This window comes from Ictidomys tridecemlineatus, unplaced genomic scaffold (assembly GCF_052094955.1).
Source record: "Ictidomys tridecemlineatus isolate mIctTri1 unplaced genomic scaffold, mIctTri1.hap1 Scaffold_110, whole genome shotgun sequence".
NCBI lineage: Eukaryota > Metazoa > Chordata > Mammalia > Rodentia > Sciuridae > Ictidomys > Ictidomys tridecemlineatus.
Genome location: NW_027521036.1, coordinates 162,657 through 183,738, shown reverse-complemented (window position 1 = coordinate 183,738; position 21,082 = coordinate 162,657). Strand labels below are relative to the sequence as shown.

Here is a 21,082-nt window from a genome sequence, read left to right as displayed (position 1 = left end):
AGCTATTGGTTGCAATGTAGAGAAGGAAAGGTTTATTTTGACTCAGGGTTTCAGAGGTCTCAATCCATGGTTTTCTGAGTTCATAACTCTGGGTTAAAGGTAAGGTAGAAAATCATGGCAGAAGGGTAAGAAGGGGATATGGAAATCAGGAAGCAGAGAGAGAAGTCTACTCACTAGGGACAAAATATAATTCACAAAGGCAGGCTCCAGTGACCTACCTCCTCCAGCCACACTTTTCCTTCTAGAGTTACCACCCACTTAATCCATATTGGTGGATTAATTCACTGATTAAGCCACATCTCTTATAATCTAATACTTTAGCCTCTGAATGTTCTTGTGTTGTTTCATACATGAGTATTTTGGAGGACACTGCATATCTAAACCATAACATCTGGGAAGCAAACAAGGTAATTGGAATAAGGAAAAAAACAAAAACACTTTCATTGTGCAAATTCTGTAATTAATACTTAATTCTGTAGAGATGACCTTAAGCATTTTGTCTATTGTTAATTACTATAAAAATAAAAACATTTAAACATATTTTAATTATTTTTTTCCTAACAAAAAGTGCCTGTTTCTTTCTTAACTTGAAAATTACCTTTTTGGTGGTATTTAAGGAACATTATGACATTATAGATTTCCTGTGCTGAGGCATCATGCTGATTCATACAAGTAGAGAGAAAGTATCACACTATGATGTGCCAGCCTCTGAGACTGAGGAGACATATTTTCTTAACAAGCCACACCGAGGAATTTTCTTCAGTGTAAAATCTCTTTTATTTTTTTTTCCAATATGATTCTTCTAAAATACATATATTTCAAAACACCTCACTGAAAAAAATTTTTACTGGGTGTTAAAGGAAATGATCTGGATTAAAATACACATATCTGATCAGTACATTCTGGAAAACTGATGTCATCACATGTGAATAATTTTAAAAATACCTAAAAACTTTAATTTTAAAACTGATACATTTTCAGAAAATTATTAAATATTATGTTGAATTGTTGCAATTGAGTTAATCAGGATTTTGTAAGTATTTTGTATTAAAATTTAATATTATTTGTTTAAGGATAAAAAAATTAAGTGTACCATTTGAATTTGAATAGTAGAATTAAGAAACTAAGAATAATTAAGGAGAAAGGCAAGGGAATGGAACAGTATGAGAAACACAATCTATCTCTCATCACTAATCATTACTGAAAAACTGTCAACAGAAAATGTCTAAATGTCTTCATTATCCAAGAAACATAAATCATGAAGTAGTAGTATAAGCCTGATATTGGGGACATGAGGGAAACACAAAAAGATTTGAGAAATGAACAAGTAAATGTGGTTGCCACTAAGAAAAACTGTGATTGAAGCAGCTACCAGATGGATCCTTCTCATTAAATCTTCTATATGCCTAGGTTTTTCTTTCCTTTATTTGAAAACCATGTTTATGCATCACTATGGAAAATCATCAATAGAGTTTTATCAAGTTGAATATATCTATCATAGGGTCCTACTCAGTATACAAGATAGTTCTGTGAACTGAGGTTTTTTAAAAAGAAAATGCTGTAGGAATTTGTACACCAAACTAATACCTTTGTTAGTTTTCAGTATCAACCTGAAGAAAGATATGTTCATGTTTCTCGTCTTGGGTCAGGGGGTTATTATTTCTGTACTAACATACATGCTATATAAAGAGCTATGAATCTTTTCAGGAACATTCTTGATCTGGTTATTTATGTCTATCCTGTCTATTAGAAGCAGGCATGAAATTTTTTTCATTCAATGTAGCAGTCTACATGGAACAACAAAATGAATGTATTCTTTAACTCATAACTTCTATATCAAAATATAATAATCATAACACAAGCACATATGTATTTTGTATTCACACGTTTTTCTATTCATTTTCATATTTAATTACATAGCAGAATATAGAATTCAAGCAGAATATAGAATTTCTCTAAAGTCACACAATTAGCATATTGAACAGACTACCGTTGTCTTATTTATTTATCTATTGTGATTTTCTTCTAGATCTCCAATGACATTTTTAATCTCATGTATTTGAGAAGCCTTAATTGTCACTTCTAGATAATATTGCAAAATGTTTTTTCTCTTTTTGGGGGTGTTATTTAATTAATAAATTAATTACTATGTTAATAAATTAGGCAAGTATGTTGATATTTCCAGTTATTGATTATTATGTAACAAACTATTCCAAAGTTAAGTAGCTTAAAACAACCACCATTTTATTATGACCCATCAAGAATTAGGGGGAGAGTTCAGCTGGGTAATTGTTCGGCTTCTAATGTCATTACTCTATAACACTCAATTAGCTAAGAGTTGTCTGCAGCATCCAATATGACTTCACCCACACAATGTGTATAGCTGTAAGGCTAGACTCAGCTCACACTGTTGACCTACCTGCAGCTTCTTCACTATATGATCTCAGGGTTTCAGAGTTTCTTAAGTAGCTGCTGGCTTCATATAGTTGTTGGCATTATAAGAGGTTTTGGTGAAAGCTAAGAGCCCTTTCTTCTTTGAAAATCCTAGACCAATTCACCCTATTCCACTTGCCAAGCTAATTAATTAATCCAGCTTGTTTAAAGGGGAATTGAATTTTTCCTGCACTCTCAATGAAAGGAGTAGCAAAAGATTTGCCAATATCTTTAATCTATTATGATAATTTGGCAAAATGATGCTTCATATCAGTATTCTCTATTTCTCCTAAATTTTTGAATTTTAATATACAAAACTCAGAGTATGTGCTCCTTCATCATTCCACACCTTTGTCTTCAGATTTTCAAATTATAGCCCTGTCAAAATCATGTGCTTATTAAATTTGAAAATGTATGGCTGTGAATGTGTATTTCACACTTTTATTTTTATTCTGACATACTAAACATTTTCCTACAGAAAGTTTAAGAATTGATCTTGAACAAAATTTATAAATTGGTATAAACAAAATAAAAATCGTGAAAGATGCTGAGAGATTGAACATTTTCTATTGGAGTGTATGAAAACTTTAGCCCCCAAGCACTCCCCTCTGGTCCATCTGAAAATCCCAAATGGGCCAATAAACAGTAGCTAAGCTGAGACTCCAGGCTTGCTTTCCCTGCATTCCATCCCCTACAAACATCTGTTTCCTCCTCTTTTCTAACATTTTTAATAGTGAACAGCACTGAGCTAGGTACTTGTCTATGCATGTATGATGTAATATTTACAATTCTTATTTACTAATTTAATATCAAATCTAGGCATTAATTTAGTAATCCAATGAAGTAAGTGAGATACAATTTAAACAAAGAAATAATAATAAAGAATCTTATATTTACATTCTTCCCAAATTCTCAGATTTTGTAACAAAGGACTAGAGAATAGAAATATTGAAAAATGGCAGATTATAACCATTTTGTGAAATAGAACATTATTTTGACTCTAACGTAAAATATTATTTATATTAGCTATCAATGGCTGTATGCCATTATTCAAAATTTAATTGCTAAAAATATTACACACATATTATTTCATAGATTTTGTGGATCCAAAATATGGATGTGACTTAGGTGGATCCTTCTTTTACAGGCTGCAATGCAAGAGTTGAGCTGAAGCATCATCTCAGGCTTGAATATGGGTTGGCTCCCCTTCCAACTCTCTCAGTGACTGTTGATCAGGTTCATGTCTCACAGGCTGAGTAAGGTAATTCGTTCCTTGGTGGCTATTGATGCTGCTAGCCATGTGGACTCCTCATAGGACAGGCCAAAACACAGCAGCTGGCTTCATCAGAATGAGCAAAAGAAGCTCCAAGACATTAGGACACTTTTTAAAAAATGATTATCTATTATTACATGTAGTACCACACCATTTTTAAAAATTTTGTTTGTTTGATTCTTTGTTTGGTATGCAGGAGCACTTAACCACTGAGCCGCATCCCCAGCCCTTTTTATTTTTTATTTTGAGACAGGGTTTCAATAAGTTGCTTGGAACCTTGATAAATTGCTGAGGATGGCTTTAAACTCATCATCTCCTGCCTTAGCCTCCCAAGTTGCTGGGACTACATCACTTTTGCAGTATTTAATTCCTGAGAAGCAAATCATTAGGTCCACTACATACTCAAGAGATTACCAGAGTACTAATACCCTATGCAGGGATAACTGGAAGTCATTTAAGAAGCTGTCAAGGATAATTATGAGCATATTTAAAACTTTTAATTAATTTACACTTCTCTAAGATAAATATATTGTCAGTTTTTGTAAGTGTAAGCTTATTTCTTGTCAACTGACATATTTGAATTATGATGTGTCTTTATTTCAGTGGATAAGTGTAAGAGTATAAATCTTTGGTTTGAGTTCTTTTATTTATTTATTTTATCTTTGCTTTTTCTTAGCCTCAAAATACCAAAGCTCAATGAATCATCCCATCTTCATTGTGTTCAGCTCATAAATATTACAAAATATTTATACCTAGAAAAATCACAAAGTATTTATACTTAGAAAATGTTTTTTTTTATATAATCTTTCAAAATCATGTACAATGGAAGTATAACCCTTGTATACATCTAGCCAAATGCAAAGCACATATTTTAGTTTCATTAAGTGTTATTTAGGGCCGGAGCACAAAATCTATAAACATGGTTCCAGAGTAAGATACACACGGCATATGGTGTCTTAAGTAAGTTGAAGCACATAAAAGGAAAATCTTATAATTGTTACACTTAGTAAAATTAGCACAAGCAAAGTTAAATAAAAAGTTTGAAATTTTTTAGTAGTAATATGAAATAAATATTATTTATCTATAATAAATGATATTTCTATTATTATAATGATACTTCTGTTATTATTATTTCATTGATTCCGTAAAATTTATAAAAAAATAGAATATTATGTAACATTGGAATAGAAATTCTCTTGTTATATAGTTGATGATTATTACCAAAACAGGATTGACATAGGTGACAATGTTAGTTGAATATTAAATGACATTATGTTTTCTACCTTTCTCCTTTAACTTTAAAAAAATTTGATATTCATCTTTAATGACCACGTAGAAGATATTAGGATATATAGATCCTGAAAAAAATTTAATTTGAATGTTTTGGTTGTACTTATGTATAATTAATTCTTTTATTTATATAGAATTCAAGTACTTTATAGAAAGCTAAACATTTTTATAAAAAGCATTTGTATTTTTTTCACTTTTCCTTCTTTGAGATCACTTTATTCATTCTTGGCTTTCAGGGTATTTCCACCTTTTCTGGGCAGTAATCTGTCTTTACTTTCATTATATTATGGGGGAGAAAAGATGCTCTTCAAAGGATAGGATCACCAATAAAACTGTTTATGACAATTTGGAATGGAAAGATTATGTGAAGAAAAATAAAAATGTCAAAGGTCTGCATGTCAATGAATTAACTGGTGGGCACATGGTCATAAGATTTCTAACAATGATGGATGATGTTATACTGAAAAGATAAACATGGAAAATTAGTCTGTTTTTACAATAAGCAGGTCTTTACTTCCTTAGTAATTCCGGTCCTTTATTATCATTTTATAAGGGTGAATGTTAAAATATTTTGTTAATGTACTACTCTTAGAATCTATTTCCAGATTAACAACAACAACAAAAGCCTAATGCAAATGAAAACATTGGATTACTATAAAACCCATTATGTATTTTATCTACAGTTAAATAGACTTATTTGTATAAATACCTGTTTAATTTCATCAACTTATAATTAATAACTTTGAAGTCTGTTTAATTTTTGTAAATATGTAGATAGTATAGGTAATACTATTTTCCTGCCATGCTAATACAGTGTTATAACTCTGATTTCTATGACTTTTGTTGCTCCCACAGTTCCAACTAGTAGGAAATCCCAAACCTCCATCTTCACACAACTTCCCCCCATCCATTAATTTAGTTCCTTCTGTGGGTTGAATGTTTGTGTTTTCCCACATTCATGTAATGAAGTTCTAAATTTGACTATTTGACAAATCTGCTATTTGACAATGTTTGGAGGGGCTTTACTTTTTTTTTAATTTCAAGTACAGGATGTTTTATTATGAACATTTCCAAAATACAAGTTTTTAAAAATTCCATTATTAGTATGTACATGCTTGCTCCAGTAACCAATATTTTTAAAAATATTTAATACTCCTGCTTTGCCAGAGAGTGAAGCATTGTTCACCCTTTCTATGATTCTGTAAACTAAGATGCTTCTTCCTCCTGTCCCCAGGACTGTCAGAGTTGGAGAGGAAAGGCTACAGTTTCATTCACTTCCCACAGCAGGTTACCACAAATGTTTGCAAATTCTTTTAGAGGAAGATAATAAAAGATGGCATATCAGAAGGCCTTACCCCTTTTCAAAGACATCTGCAATATCTCTCACCCCACATGCACTTCCACAATGTGATTTTGTCACCTACTTTCTGCTGCTTTCCCAAGAAATGAAGTCTTTTTAATCTCCTTGAATCCTGGTGATCTACAACTACACAGACCTCTAGAATATGGCAGAAAAGAAGTTGTGTCCATTCTGGGTTCAGCCATCAACTGGCCTAGCAGCTTCTGTATCCTTCCATTTGGATCACTTAGTCTTGACTTGTTCCATCTGAGAAACCAAACAACGTGCTATGAGATTTACAAGCCAAGAGGAGAGACCACATGCAGGCATACTGATTGACCAACAACCACTACTGCCAGCCACAAGAGGCTGCCATCTTGGATGACCAGGACAGTCTAGTCTTCAGATGACTGCAACCCCAGCCACCATCTAACTGCAATGACATGAGCTATCCCCCAGAGTGTCATTTGTTTTTAATCAATACAATTTAAAAAAAATCCTCGTTGGGTGATGTGGCTCAAGCTGTACCATGCTTGCCTGGCATGCGCTGGGTTCCATCCTCAGCACCACACAAAAATAAAGATGTTGTGTTCACCAAAAACTAAACAAATAAATATTAAAAAATTCCTTTTCTCTCTCTCTCTTTAAAAAAAATCTGACTTAGTCCTATTATGATGTTTCACAGATGGTAAAATGGATGCGCAAAGAAGAGTGGGAATTTTGAATTGTTCCTTCATGGACACAGTCACCCATGTGGTGGCCAGGTCTGATATTATTATATATACATGACAAATTGGAATAGGGGTATCTAGTTATCTATTACTGTAAAAAATTTTCTCTAATTTCAGTGGATTAAAACAACTATTTATCATCTTTTACCATATTTCTGTGGGTTGAGTGGATTTATTTAACCTTTAATTAAGTTTTAGTGAGGTCAAAAGGTGAGTTCTGATCCAGTGGGATCAGTGTATTTATAATAAGAGCCTCCAAAATTCCCTCTCTTTGTCTGTCTCTCTATCTCCTCTCTCTCCTCTCTCCCTCCTGCCTGCTTCTACTATGTGATGATAGAGGCAAAAAATGGTTATCCAAAGTCAGGAAGAAAACCACCATGAAAAGCTGAGTTGGCTGGCAAAGTGATCTTGGAATTCTCAGTGAGAAAATGAATTTCTGTTGTTTAAGTCCCACAGTCTGTGGTATGCTGTTATGGCAGCCTGAGCTGACTACAGCAGCCACCATTTCACTCAGTCCACAAGGTGCCCTCAACTTTCTAACAGGAGAACCAAGAACTACACCTGGAAATAAATTCCTTTTATATTTCCTTCTTTGTTCCTTGATGAAGGATGGGCTGCTTTTCCAATGCTGTCAGAAGGAACTGTTTTAGTTGGTTTTTTTTTTCATTCTTGAGACCAAAAGACCTGACAAGAACAATTAAAGGAGAAAAGTTTATTTTGGGGGCTCACAGTTTCAGATGTCTCTTACCATGGATGGTGAACTCCATTCCTCAGGACTCCAGGGGATGCACGACATCACAGCAGAAGGATATGATAGAAGAATTCAGGTCAAGACATGGCTACTGAGAAGCACACACAGAGATTCCACTTGCTATGGACAGAATGTATACCCCACAAGCACACCTCCAAGTACCCACCTCCTCCTGCCACACCCAACTTGCCTACAGTCACAACTCAGTTACTCCCTATCAGGGGAGATTACTCACTGATTAGGTTAAGGCTTTCATAACCCAGTCAGTTCACTGCTAAACTTTCCTGCATTGTCTCACATGTGAGCTTTTTGAGACATCTAATAGTGAAACCATAGTAGGACCTGACAGGCAATGTCTCAAAGACTAGAGTGCTGCTGGCCCATACTAAGCCCCTAGGATGACTAGCTCTTGTATCTTAGAATTTCATGTTAAGCCATTTTTTTATACTGTGTATCTGCTGGCTTAGGGTATCAGAGAATGGAGGATTCCTAGAGAAAGGAATGAACGCTTCTCAAAGAACCATTAGGCTCTGGACCCACATTCTGAGTCTCAAGACTTCCTTCATCATTCTTGTTTTCTACCTAATGACACATATGTCACAAAGACCCGTATAAAGCATGCCTTTTGTTATTTTATTAAACTATGAAACTTACAACTCTATTTTAAATTGCATTATCTTAAAAATGCTCATATAGGAGCTGGGGTTGTGACTCAGTGGCAGAGTGCTTGCCTAGCACGCATGAGGAAATGGGTTTGATTCTCAGCATGCCATATAAATAAATAAAATAAAAGTCAATTGACAACTACCATGTTTTTTTTTTTTAAAGTTGAGGTAACTTTTGAAAATATGTGAGTGAATGTATATGTGTTCAACATATATATTAGAATATATAATTATACATTTTAGTACACTTACTAATATAACAGCTGGATTGTTTTGATATAATGGAAAACATGAGTAATTTAATTTTTGATATAATGGAAAATATGAGTAATTTAATGTGTTTACTTCATAGTTAAAATTTTTTATTGCATAGAACAATTTTCAAGGTATAGGTTTATAAAATTACTCAGGGGATATACTTCAGGGAACTATCCATGAGAAAGTAAAATTATCAGGGAGTTGAAGTTTACTAATAAAGTTCACAATGATTACTTATTGAATATGATTGAATTTGACCTACACTTTTCTGGAGATATCACATCACTACCACATTAAATAATGCTTATAGTGTGTCTGAAGAACTAGAATTTCTTATATTATACCTCTGTTCTATCTGGCCCAAAATATAAGTGTCAATCAGAAGATGAAAAGAGAGAAGTTGTGGAAACTCACAGGTCATTTGATATCAGTGAACACAGAACTGCCACTGTAAAGAATTTGAGTAAACTGAGCTAGACCTTCAAAGATTGAGTGAGCTTAGAAATCATATTCATATCTCACTAAATTTTTGTGAGAGTGAATGAGTTTGTACATGAAATATCTGGGGAGCAGCTCTGCCTATATTCTTTGGAGTTTTATAGATCTTTATAAAAATTTCTAATTGTGTAATTTAGGCAAAAATTATTAATATCTCTCTCCATCAATTTAATCAGCTTTAAATTATTTTAAATGACTGCCTCAGAATTACTTTGAAAATTATATAATGTGTGTAAGATCTTCATGCCTTAATAGATTCCCGGAAAATGATAAGAATCATTACTTGAGAGTTGGGAACACTAACTTATTGCTTCTCATATTTATTTCAGCAAGGAAAGGTGCACATTAATGAGAACATCACATGCCGATGTGGTCTGAGCCTTTATTTTGTACATTTGTTCTGTCAGTCACATGGGTTAGACTGCAACTTGAACTTACACCTCCTCTATCCAGTTTATGAGCTTGGGTGAATAAACACTTAAAATATTATACAACCAGAGATATGAAAAATTGTGCTCTATATGTGTAATAAGAATTGTAATTCATTCTGCTGTCATATATAAATACAAAATACTATGTAGATGTAGAAAAGAAAGGAAAAGCATGTTTTATAATTTATTTTTAATTGGTAAATGAAGGAAATATACATATGCAATATAAAAATGAGAGAGGAAAAATCAAAAATAAATTTAAAAATTAGATTAGCTACCTAATTACAAATAAAAAAAAATTCAAGACTAACAGTCAACTTGAATTCTGGTTCCTTTATAGCAAGAATTATCTTTATTCATCTTCATATTTATAATGGTCCTTCACTCAGCACTTTACTCAATAAACAGTAGTTGATTGACTGTCATTTGAACATATGCTGACAGCTTATTTCAATTGTTCATATCTTAAAATAACCCAACACATTAAATATCTCTAAACAATGTCTTTTAATGATTGACAAGCTTTATTAATTAATATAGCTTGTAATGGACTTATTAAGATCAAGCATAATTGGGTTCCATTTTGACACCTTTGAGTAATACATTTTTTATCCATTGTACTGCTTTTTAAGCCTTGGCAATCTTAATGGCATGTCTGAGTCACCTTTTCTGTGGCTTAATGCAATATCGGATAGAGGACATAATGAGTGGAAATGTATTTAAAGGTACAAATATGCTCCTAAATTATCATTCCATTCTGTGACATTTGGTAGTTAAAATCTATTCCAATTAAACTCTTTTGAGATAGTAATTTATGATGAGAAGCAAGAATATTCAAAATACTTAAATGCTCAGAAGCTTTATTCTATTAAAAGCATAGATGTCCAAGAAAGATTTCAGAGCATATCTACAAGAAGCAGAATCTGCCTATGGTAAGGATTATTAGTGACATTAAGTTTACATAAAGTATTTATATTTCTAAAATATTGCTAATGTATATGGTAAACAATATAATTCCTCATTGTGGGGTATATTTAGATGACATTTTCAAACAAATAAACATGGATATGTTTAAGCCATTTAGCTAAGGTTCAAATATTTCTTATCAAAATTTAATTAAAGTTTATTTTTATATATATCAACCTTTTTTGGTTCAAATATTTTGCATATGGATTAAGTATCACTAGTCAGGATGAGTAGTTTTGTTTAGTGGAAATATGACTAAACAAGATAAAATTGAAATTGTTTTATTTATTTTAGAAAATGGCTTGAAGATGCAGTTCTCAAAACGAATTCCGTGAAGTGTTTGAGTTTAGGTGAAATCCTAATATATTGAATCAATATATATTCTCAGCAACACTGTGTGTCTGGCAGGAAATGAAACAGACAAGGTAGTTGCCCTTGTGGAACTGATGTTGAGGGACTTCCATCTCAAAGAAATGAACATACACTTAATAGGTTAGATTATGATAAGTGTAGAGAGCAGGATAAAGCAGTTTAGGAGGTTGGAGTGCAATGACATGAGTGGATAAAATTTTACACAGTGTATTACTGGAAGGTCTCTCGAATAAGTAGTTGTTAGAGCAGATGTAATGCCGTGTGAGTGAGCCATGGACTACCTAGTGGCCGAGTCAAGAAAAGAACAAACATAAGGGCCAGTAGTGTTAATGACCTTGGAACTGTAGGATGGTTGAGGAGTCCAGTGGGCTTGGGGAGGAGAAGAGAAAGTTAGAAGATGAAGCTAAAGATGTTCAGAGCAGTGAGAATGGTGGACATTGCAAAGACTTTGGAATTTATTCTGAGTGGGGAAAGTGGTTTGGGGAGGGTTATGAATAGAGATGAAAATGGCAATGAATAATTGGTAGCAACTATGTATCACTTCAAAATGTTAACCATATTAAAATGCATTATATCAGTATGATGTTATATATACATTATTGGATGTATTAAATTCTTATTTCAAACATGTATCATATTTTGAGAAAATATAATAATTATTTTTCCTAATTTAAAAAATCTTGATGCATATTACTTTTGATGAATATGCTAAGAATACATTAAACATTTTAAACTGTTTTAAGGTGAAGTTTATTTGTAAAACTCTGATCTAGACACATAAGTTTGAAACATGTAATTATGCTACTTAATTGCCCAATCCTGAGTCAATCAACTGAATTTCTTTGTAACTTGCTTTTGTTTTTGTTTTTCTGCTATAAAACAAGTGTATTGGTTTGGATGACTTCCAAGGACACTTATAGCTTTCATGTCCTGTAAAATTTCTATTTTCCCAACTATCAGAGAAACTTCTAAGGAAGTAATATTCTCCAAAATCATATTTTAAATCTTAATAAATTTCAGAATTTGGAGAATCATTGATTTCTTGATGTAAACCACCATAATACTAGAAATATTCAATACTTTGATATTGTATACTTTGCTATTATAAGTAATTTATAAAACTATACTTTGTGTATACTTTGCTATTATATATACTTTGCTATTATACTTTGCTTTATAAGTAATTTATAAAACTAAATATACTTTGCTATTATAAGGTTTGGTGCAAGAAACCTATGAGCAATCTTATGCAAACATTGCAAGCTCCAAAAAGTGTTACTTTTTTTTTCTCTTACACACTAGAAAGCAGATATTTAAACAAAGGAAAATAGCTCTATAAGGCAACATACCAATGTGCATTAAACTCCTTATGACTTGACTTAATTACATGTATTCTTTTGTAATTTGTCCATACATTCTTTTTAATTTTCTTTAATTTTCCCTGATCAGACATTTTAAAAATTTTCTCTAAGACCTGAGGTAGTAGGACTCATTTACAATGTTCCTTTGCTTCTCTGGCAGCTTTATGTAACAACTGATGCTGAGCAATCTTTACTTAAAGTTCCTCATCCCAGGCTCCCAGTTGTCCAATTAAAAACAGAATCACTGCATGACATTTGAATTATTTTTATACACCCAATGAAACTATGTCCAGTTTCCATTTCTGCAACTACCAAGAGAGAATCCCTTGTAAACACATTTTTTAAATGAAATAAATTCAGGAATACATTCAAATTAGGAGCCAGATATATCTTTAAAATGAGTGTTGTTTGAATAAACTGAGATTAAGAAGCACAAGGGGCTGGGGTTGTGGCTCAGAGGTGGAGCGCTTGCCTGGCATGCTTGAGGCACTGGGTTTGATCCTCCTAGGTTTGATCCTCAGCACTACATAAAAATAAAAAAAAAATAAAAGGTACTGTGTCAACCTACAACTAAAAAATAAATTTTTTAAAAAAGAAGCACAAATATTCATTTGTGTATGTGCGTGTGTGTGTGTCTGTGTTTGTTGACATTTAAGGATGAGGGGACGTTTCTTTACTATGCACTTATGTTTCTAGTTTTCACAGATACTTTACAAATAGAGAAGCATGAGGTTATGTTTGAGATATGAGGTATCCCCCCAAAGCTATTATGTAAGACAATGCAAAGAAATGTGGAGGTGAAATGATTGGATTATGAGAGCTTTTTTTTAAAAAAATAATAAATTTATTTTTAGGTGGTGCTGAGGATCAAACCCAGTGTCTCACACATGGTAGGGAGAACTCTACTGCTGAATAACAACTCCAGCCCATAGATTATGAAAGCTTTAACCTGACAACTGATATGGATTAATCTGGCTATCACCATAATCAGATGGAGAGTGGCTGAAGGAAATAGATCACCGGTTCATGCCCTTGGGGTGCTGCAGTCTGACTGGGCACAAATAACTGGTAGGTCACTAGACACTTGTAGGTTCAAACAAGTCTCTTTGAGGTCTGGTGCTAAGTCCTGAGCTTCTTTCCTCTACCATGCCCTTCTGCTTCAACTTTAGGCCCAGAACAATGAACAGAGCCATTTATGGATGAAGTCCTCTCAAACATTGAAGGCTAAATAAATTCTTTCTCCTTTAAAATTTGTTTTGTCAGGTCTTTCTGTCAAAGCAGTAAAAATGATGACTAAAACACCTGACAAAGTGGTGTACATAAATGGGAAGAAAAAATATGTGAAAGACCTAGGGTTTAGAATAATCACAATTCTGAGGGGTGAGGGTATTGTGTTCCACTCCTTAGTTTTATAAGTAGAGTTTTTTTTTTCTTTTTCCCTATTTAAGTAAATGTAAATGATTGCTTGTCATGGGTCCCAGAAGCAACATATCAATCTTAATAAGGATTTCTGTTAGTGATAACAGTAGGATGAGATTGGAAAGTGAGAATGCAGTGCTCGTTTATTGTGTGGTCCTAGTGCTAAGTAAATGGCAGAGGACATTTGATATGAGAAAGGAGCTATGATGTTTGTTTGGCAAGTAGAAAGAAACATTAGGGAAACGTGAATGACCAGCTAAAACTTGTAGACCAGCCTTTAAATTTTTATTTTGTGTTTTAACTGCTTATAAATCCAACTGCCTTACTCTCAAATGTTTACTCATAGGTTATGAAATCTCAAGTTTATGACATCTAATTCATATCATATTGTGGATAATGTCATTCCATAATTTCTGGAACAGATAACTTTGAATAGGAAATTGTGGTTATTTCCAAATGGCTTAAGCTAAATTGATCATAATTGACCACAGGTTGTCCATCATTCCTTGTATGAAAACTAATAAAATAGTTATTTGACTTAAAGACTCATTGGTCTTCAGATTTAGCATTTTCACCCATGAAGTGAAAAAGAATCTCTTATACAGCTAGATAAAGCATTCATGTAGTTGTTTTTCAATTTTCTTCTTGAATCACATTCTTAAGACCTATAATATAAAAAAAGTAAAAGGACTGTATTTTAGTCAGCTTTCTGTCACTATAAAAAAGTATTGGAGACTATCAACTTATAAAGAAAAAAAGGCTTATTTTTAGCTCATAGAGGATCCAGTCTATGATCAGTCGGCCCCAAGACTCTGGGCCAATGGCAAGTCAGCTCACCATGGTGGGAGTGCATGGTGGAGCAAAACTACTTAGCTCCTGATGAGCTGGAGAGCAGGAAGGTGATTGGGGTCCTAGTATATCTTTTAAGGGAACACCCCCAATGACCTCCTACTAGGCCCCTCACCTCTTAAAGATTCCATTACCCCTCAAAAGGCACTTTATCACATGGGAATTTGGGAGAATTTGATATCTAAACCATAACAGGCAGTTAGTGTAATACAATGTAAAATAAACACATAATTTTTTAGAATGGTAGTAGTATACAATCTATGTGATCTTTGAGGGAAAATCAAATTCTTAAGACATTGAAAGCATGATTCTAATTTCCTTAGCACTTCTAATAATTTCTTAATCTTTTTCCAGCAGTTGGTGACCATTCCAACTTGACCTATCTTTACAGACTTTGGTGGACAATACCTGGGATTGGTTCATAGTCTGAATGCTGAAAACTACATCTCTCAGACTCCTTTGCAGTTGGTGCTCTGCATGTGCTCAGGAATTTTCTACCACACACATTCTCATGGAAAATACAAAGGGAAGATCCTTCCACAAACTGCTTCTTGACTTTGACCAGAGGAGATTTTTAAACTCTGCGGTTAGGAAGAAAACATAAAGGTTATTTGAACGTGACACAGCAGAATGAGAACCATATACAGTATCTTACTCGTTCATCTCAAAGGAGTAACTAGGGCAACAAGAGAATGAGGAACATAAGAAAAATAGGTCTTGCTGTCCATTTGCAACCTGGTGGGTACCAGAGTAGAGGCTTTCAAATAAAGTAAGTCCCACTGTGAGACACACAATAGCTAGTTTCCTGTTCTCAGGTTCAATAGTTAGAAAATGCCAAAGCTGGGATCTGAGCCAACTCTGCTCAGACTAGTGCACTACAATACCTCCACTTCAGGAGACGTCTGTATGATATACAATCACATCTTTGTACTAATATTTTTGTATCTTTTCTGGTTGGGCTAGGATTTGTGTCTTTGTTTAACTGACTCTGGTCTAGGGTTATGTTCAGTGTGTCTTAAACCATTCTTGTCTGGTGCTGTCTAATATGGGGCTGCTCTGTTCTCTATATCAGGGTCTTTATAATTAATTGCAAAAAATCATCAGTCTATTTATTGGTCTACAGTAACTAGAAATCCAGGTTATAAATATGCTGCTGACAGTCTTGTTGAAAGGATGCAGCCCTCCTGAACTTTCTTCCTGTAACCTAAAGGCCTCCAGGTATTTAGCACTCTGGGAGTAATGTAACTGAGGGCTTTCGGGTCCTGAATTTGTGTTTCTGAGCTCTTTGCTTGCTGCCTTCATGGTCAACATTCTCTTGCTTGAGGGGCTGGGGAGATTTTTTTTTTGAAGAAACAGGCACTCCTGAACACTGGGTCAGAGCTGAAAACAAATAGTTGTCATACTTCTTAGGAAGTATCACGGGAAGTATGCACTTAAATCCCTTGTCTGGGTAATAACAGTTCTGGTTTCTATGCTTGAATCATTTTATGTCCAAGAATCATGTCAATATTGGTTTTAAAATATGCATGCCATCCAAACTGGTTGTCTACAATTTTTCCATTGAAAGTGTTTTTCTTAACTAAATATTTCAGCATTTCCCCTCACATAGACAACAAAAAATGAGAAACTGAAGCTTATTATGAAAATAAACATTTAGACATCATCTGAAAAATCAAGATTAAATTCAAACTGATACAATAAATTATACTTTGCTTTTTTGACAGATCTCCAAAAATGCATTTTTGACACATTCTGCCCGTATATTCCAATTTACTAATTATAACTCAATTTAAAAATTTTTTAAAGACTGCCTGCTATCTGCTTTGTCCATGAGAGTATTCCCTAACCCTCTAACCCTAACACCCAACCCTAACCCTAACCCTAAATCATAACCCTAACCCCTAACCCTAAACCCTAAAACCTAACCCCAACCCTAACCCTAACCCTAAATCCTAAACCCTAACCCCTAAACTCTAACCCCTAAACCCTAAACCCTAACCCCGACCTCTGACCCCTGACCCTAACCCCTAAACCTAAACCTAACAATAACCCTAACCCTAAAACCCTAACCCTAACCCTAAAATCCTAACCCCAAAACCCTAACCCTAACCCTAAAACCCTAACCCAAAAACCCTAACTCTAACCCAAAAACCCTAACCCTAAAACCCTAACCCAAAAACCCTAACCCTAAAACCCTCACCCTCACCCTCACCCCTAACCCCTACACCCTCAATCTAAACCCTAAAGCTAAACCTAACCCTAACCCCAAACCCTCACCCTCACCCTAAACCCTAACCCCAACCCCATCCCCAACCAACCCTAAGCCTTAGCCCTAGCCACAGCCCCTAACCCCTAGCCCTAGCCCCAACCTCAACCCTAACCCCTAACCTTAACCCTAGCCCCAGCCCCTAACCCATAACCCCTAACCCTAACCCCTAACCCTCTAACACTAACACCCTAACCCTAACCACCCCAACCCTAACCCCAACCCTACCCCTACCCCTAACCCTAACAACCCTAACCCTAAACCTTAAACCCTAACCCTAACAACCCTAACCCTAACCTGAACCCCTAACCTCTAACCCCAAACCCTAACCCTAAACACAAACCCTAACCCATAACCCCTAACCCAACCCCAAAACCCTAAAACCTAATCCCACCCCTCACCCTAAACTTAACCCTAACCAACCCTAACCCTAACCCTAACCGTAAACCCTAAACCTAACCCTAACCACCAAAACCACCCTAACCCAAACCCCTAACCCCCTAACCCCAACCCTAACCCCGAACCCTAACACTAACCCTAAACCCAACCCCTGACTCTAATCCCTAACACTAACCCTAACAATAACCATAACCCTAACCCTAAAACCCTCACCCTCATCCCTCAACCCAAAACCCTAACACCTACACCTTCACCCTAAACCCTAAACCTAACCCTAACCCAAAACCCTCACCCCTCACTCCTCACCCTAAACCCTAAACCCAACCCCAACCCTAAGCCATAGCCCTAGCCCCAGCCCCTAACCCCTAGCCCCAACCCCAACCCTAACCCTAGCCCCAACCCCTAAACCTAACCCTAACTCTAACCCTAACCCTCTAACCCTAACACCTTAACCCTAACCCTAACCCCAACCCTACCCCTAAACCCTAACAACCCTAACCCTAAACCCTAACAACCCTAACCCTAACAACCCTAAACCCTAACCCCACCCCTCACCCTAACCCTAACCAATCCTAACCCTAACCCCCTAACCCTAACCCCTAATCCTAACCCCTAATCCTAACCAACCCCTAACCCTAACCCCCAACCCTAACCCTAACCACCATAACCCTAACCTTAACCCTAAACCCTCACCCTCACCCCCACCCTCACCCCCACCCTCACGCCTAACCCTAACCCTCTAACCCTAACCAACCCTAAACCCTAACCCTAACCCCCTAACCCTTAACCCTTAACCCCTAACCCTAACAATTTTCTCCATTAAATTTCCTCCTGATCAATAAAGATAATTAGAAATGCAATATCGCATAGGCTTAAGACAAAAATAAAACCAATACAATTTTATGAAAAGTCTACTTACCTCTACATAACTCTTCAAAAAAGGGTCCCAAACTCCAGGAGTTTTAATCAATCCACAAATATTTACAGATGTCTTTCAGCTGTCACTGAGCATACTTTGGGTTGCTGAACTGTATGCATAATCATTTTCATCTGCTCGAAGATAAAAAAATTTTTAAAGTCATTTGGTGAAGGCCCAGAGTTCAATACCCAGCATCACAAAAAAACAAAAAAGAGAGAAAAGTCGTTTAGTATTGAGAACTTCTGTTAAGACAATAGTAAACTGAGCTATTGTTAAAAGAATAATACATCATGCTCAAGTGGGATCTACTCTAGGAATGCAAGGTTGGCTTAACAACTGAAAATCTCTTAATGTAAATAAAGATCTACTGATCTAAACCAAATCAGTAGACCAAAGAACAAAAACTACATGATCATCTTGTGACCATGGACAATCTAGGAACTTTCCACAATCTGATTAAACAGTATCTATGAAAAACCCACAGTAAACATGAAATTTAATAGTGATAGATTGGATGCTTTTTTTCCCTAAAATCAAGAACAAGATAAGAATGTCCCCTCTCACTATTTCTATTCATTATACTGGAGGTTTTAGCTAGGGCTTTCAGCAAATTATAGAAAAGACATCTAGACTGAAAAGGAAAACTATATTTTCTGTCTAGAAAATTCTAAAATTCCATTAAAATTTATTAGAATTAATAAATGAATTCATCAATGTTGCCAGGTACAAGATAAATACAAAAAATGAATTTACAATGAAGAAGCAAACAATGAAATTAGGAAAACAATGCCATTTGTAAAAGCATCAAAAACTAAAAATAAAAGGTGTAAGTTTTACGAAAGAGATGAAAAGTTCCATCTGAAAAGTAATATTGTTGAAACAAATTTCAAAAGACCCAAATAAATATAAAGACACCTCAGATACACAGGTTGGAAGACCACTATTGTTAAACTAGTCTACAGAGTCCTATCATTCCTATCAAAACCACAGGGAATCTTTTTGTATAAATGGACAAGCTAACTAACTGCATTGTAGGTTTTTTAAAATTATATATATATTTTAGTTGTAGATGGACACAATACCTTTATTAATTTATTTATTTTTATGTGATGCTAAGGATTGAACCCAGTGCCTCACACATGCTAAGCAAGCACTCTACCCATTTAACAACTCCAACCTGCAACTGGCAGTTCTTTTAAAGTAAAGAATAAATTTGCCAAGGCCTGTAATCTGTTCAGCTCAGTAGGCTAAAGCCAGGTGGATCACAGTTCAGAGCTAACCTCAGCAACTTAGCAGGGCCCTACGCAACTCAGTAAGACCCTGTCTCTAAATAAAATACAAAATAAGGCTGGGGGAAGTGGCTCAGTGGTTAAGTGCCCCTGGGTTCAACACCTGGTACCCCCCCACATACCCAAAAAGCATTTAATTATGTCAGAAGCAGCCAAAATAAATAATCCATTACTCAACTATTACTATGTTCCAAGCACATAAAGATATTTCCCCTTAATTTTAAAAAATTCAAGCCTAGAGAAAGAAACAATAAAATGCAAATAACAAATACAATACAAATAGTAGTAGCTAATATTTATTGGATCTTTACTACATACCTGGTCTATTATTTAATTTGGGGCTAGGGATGTAACTCAGTGGTACAGTGCCTGACTAGTGTGCATGAGGCCCTGGGTTCTATCCCTCCCACACAGAATCACACACACTCACACTACATACTAATTGTTTTCTTCCACATTATGTTGAAAAAACTAAGGGAGTGAAATTATGAAACTTGTCCAAGGTCACATACACACACACAAAATGAGGACAAGGAAATTCAGAGAACATAAAACTACTAGGCATGACTAGAACTAGGACAAGAGATAGGTAGGAGGCAATGATATTGCAGGTGGCAAACGAAACTAGAAATACAAATGCAAAAGCGAGTTTGGAATTAATCCTCAAGAGGCTCAGTTTCTCTCTCCCTCATTTCCCACATCGACCCAAGCATTAAAGCTTCTGATCCTACCACCTAGAATTTCTACAATATTTCCTCTTCTCTGGAATTCTACAACACCCTGAAATTGTGTTAATCACTGCATTAGCTTTCTAACTAGTTACCCTGCCTAAAATACTGCTTTTCCACATTACTACCAGAATTAAATCCTTTAAAGTCAATTTCCGGGGTTAAACACCTAAGTTTGAAATAATATGTGACTCTGAATGCGACCCAGCATGTACTTTGAGGAGTTATAACACAAATTCTCTTTTCAAATCCTCAAAAACCAGAATCAGTAACACATGGTTGCCACAGTAACCAAAGCTTCTCCAGCTGGCTCACATTTCCCAGAACCCAAGGTTTTAGAGCATAAGGGGAAAAAACTCGGAAGGAAAATCCTCAAAAACCAGAATCAGTAACACATGGTTGCCACAGTAACCAAAGCTTCTCCAGCTGGCTCTCATTTCCCAGAACCCAAGGTTTTAGAGCATAAGGGGAAAAAACTCGGAAGGAAAACACGGGTAAATCCAAGCACACCCTTTTTGTCTTCTAAACAAGTAAGCTCGCAATTATACTCGCGGCACTCACCCACCTACCGCCGGAGCTCCGCAGGAAACCGCCTCCACTCCAGAAGAAAGCTCTCACCGGAAATTGTGAGCGTGGGCTTGCTCTGAGCATGCCCCAAAACCTGCCTTGGGAGCATGCGCAAAACCTAGCCCCGCCCCAACTCCTCCTTTGAAGGTTGGAACGAAGTTGCCCGCCCCTTGAGCCGCTACCGGCTAACGGAAGTGAACCAAGAACTGACTATAGGATGCTGCCTTCCCATTTGTTTGGCCAGAGATTTGCATCATTCTGTCCCATCCAGAAGGTGT

The 21,082-nt window shown here is 35.5% G+C and overlaps 1 protein-coding gene and 1 long non-coding RNA gene across 7 annotated transcripts in view; one reads left to right on the top strand and one right to left on the bottom strand.

The window, feature by feature from the left end:
* The window catches only part of LOC144372485 (transport and Golgi organization protein 1 homolog), a 161,572-nt gene that overhangs the window by 95,927 nt on the left and 44,563 nt on the right, over positions 1-21,082 (top strand). The window lies entirely within an intron of this gene.
* On the bottom strand, positions 3,495-20,910 carry LOC144372488 (uncharacterized). Of its 4 annotated transcripts, XR_013432486.1 has the most exons (5): positions 20,803-20,910; positions 18,221-18,351; positions 15,045-15,217; positions 7,815-7,908; positions 3,495-6,602 (listed from the first exon to the last, which is right to left on the bottom strand). It is a non-coding gene; the product is annotated as an uncharacterized LOC144372488 (long non-coding RNA). The 4 variants fall into 4 exon arrangements; XR_013432485.1 differs by lacking the exon at positions 7,815-7,908 and having other exon boundaries at positions 3,495-7,750; XR_013432483.1 differs by lacking the exons at positions 3,495-6,602; positions 7,815-7,908 and adding an exon at positions 14,051-14,452.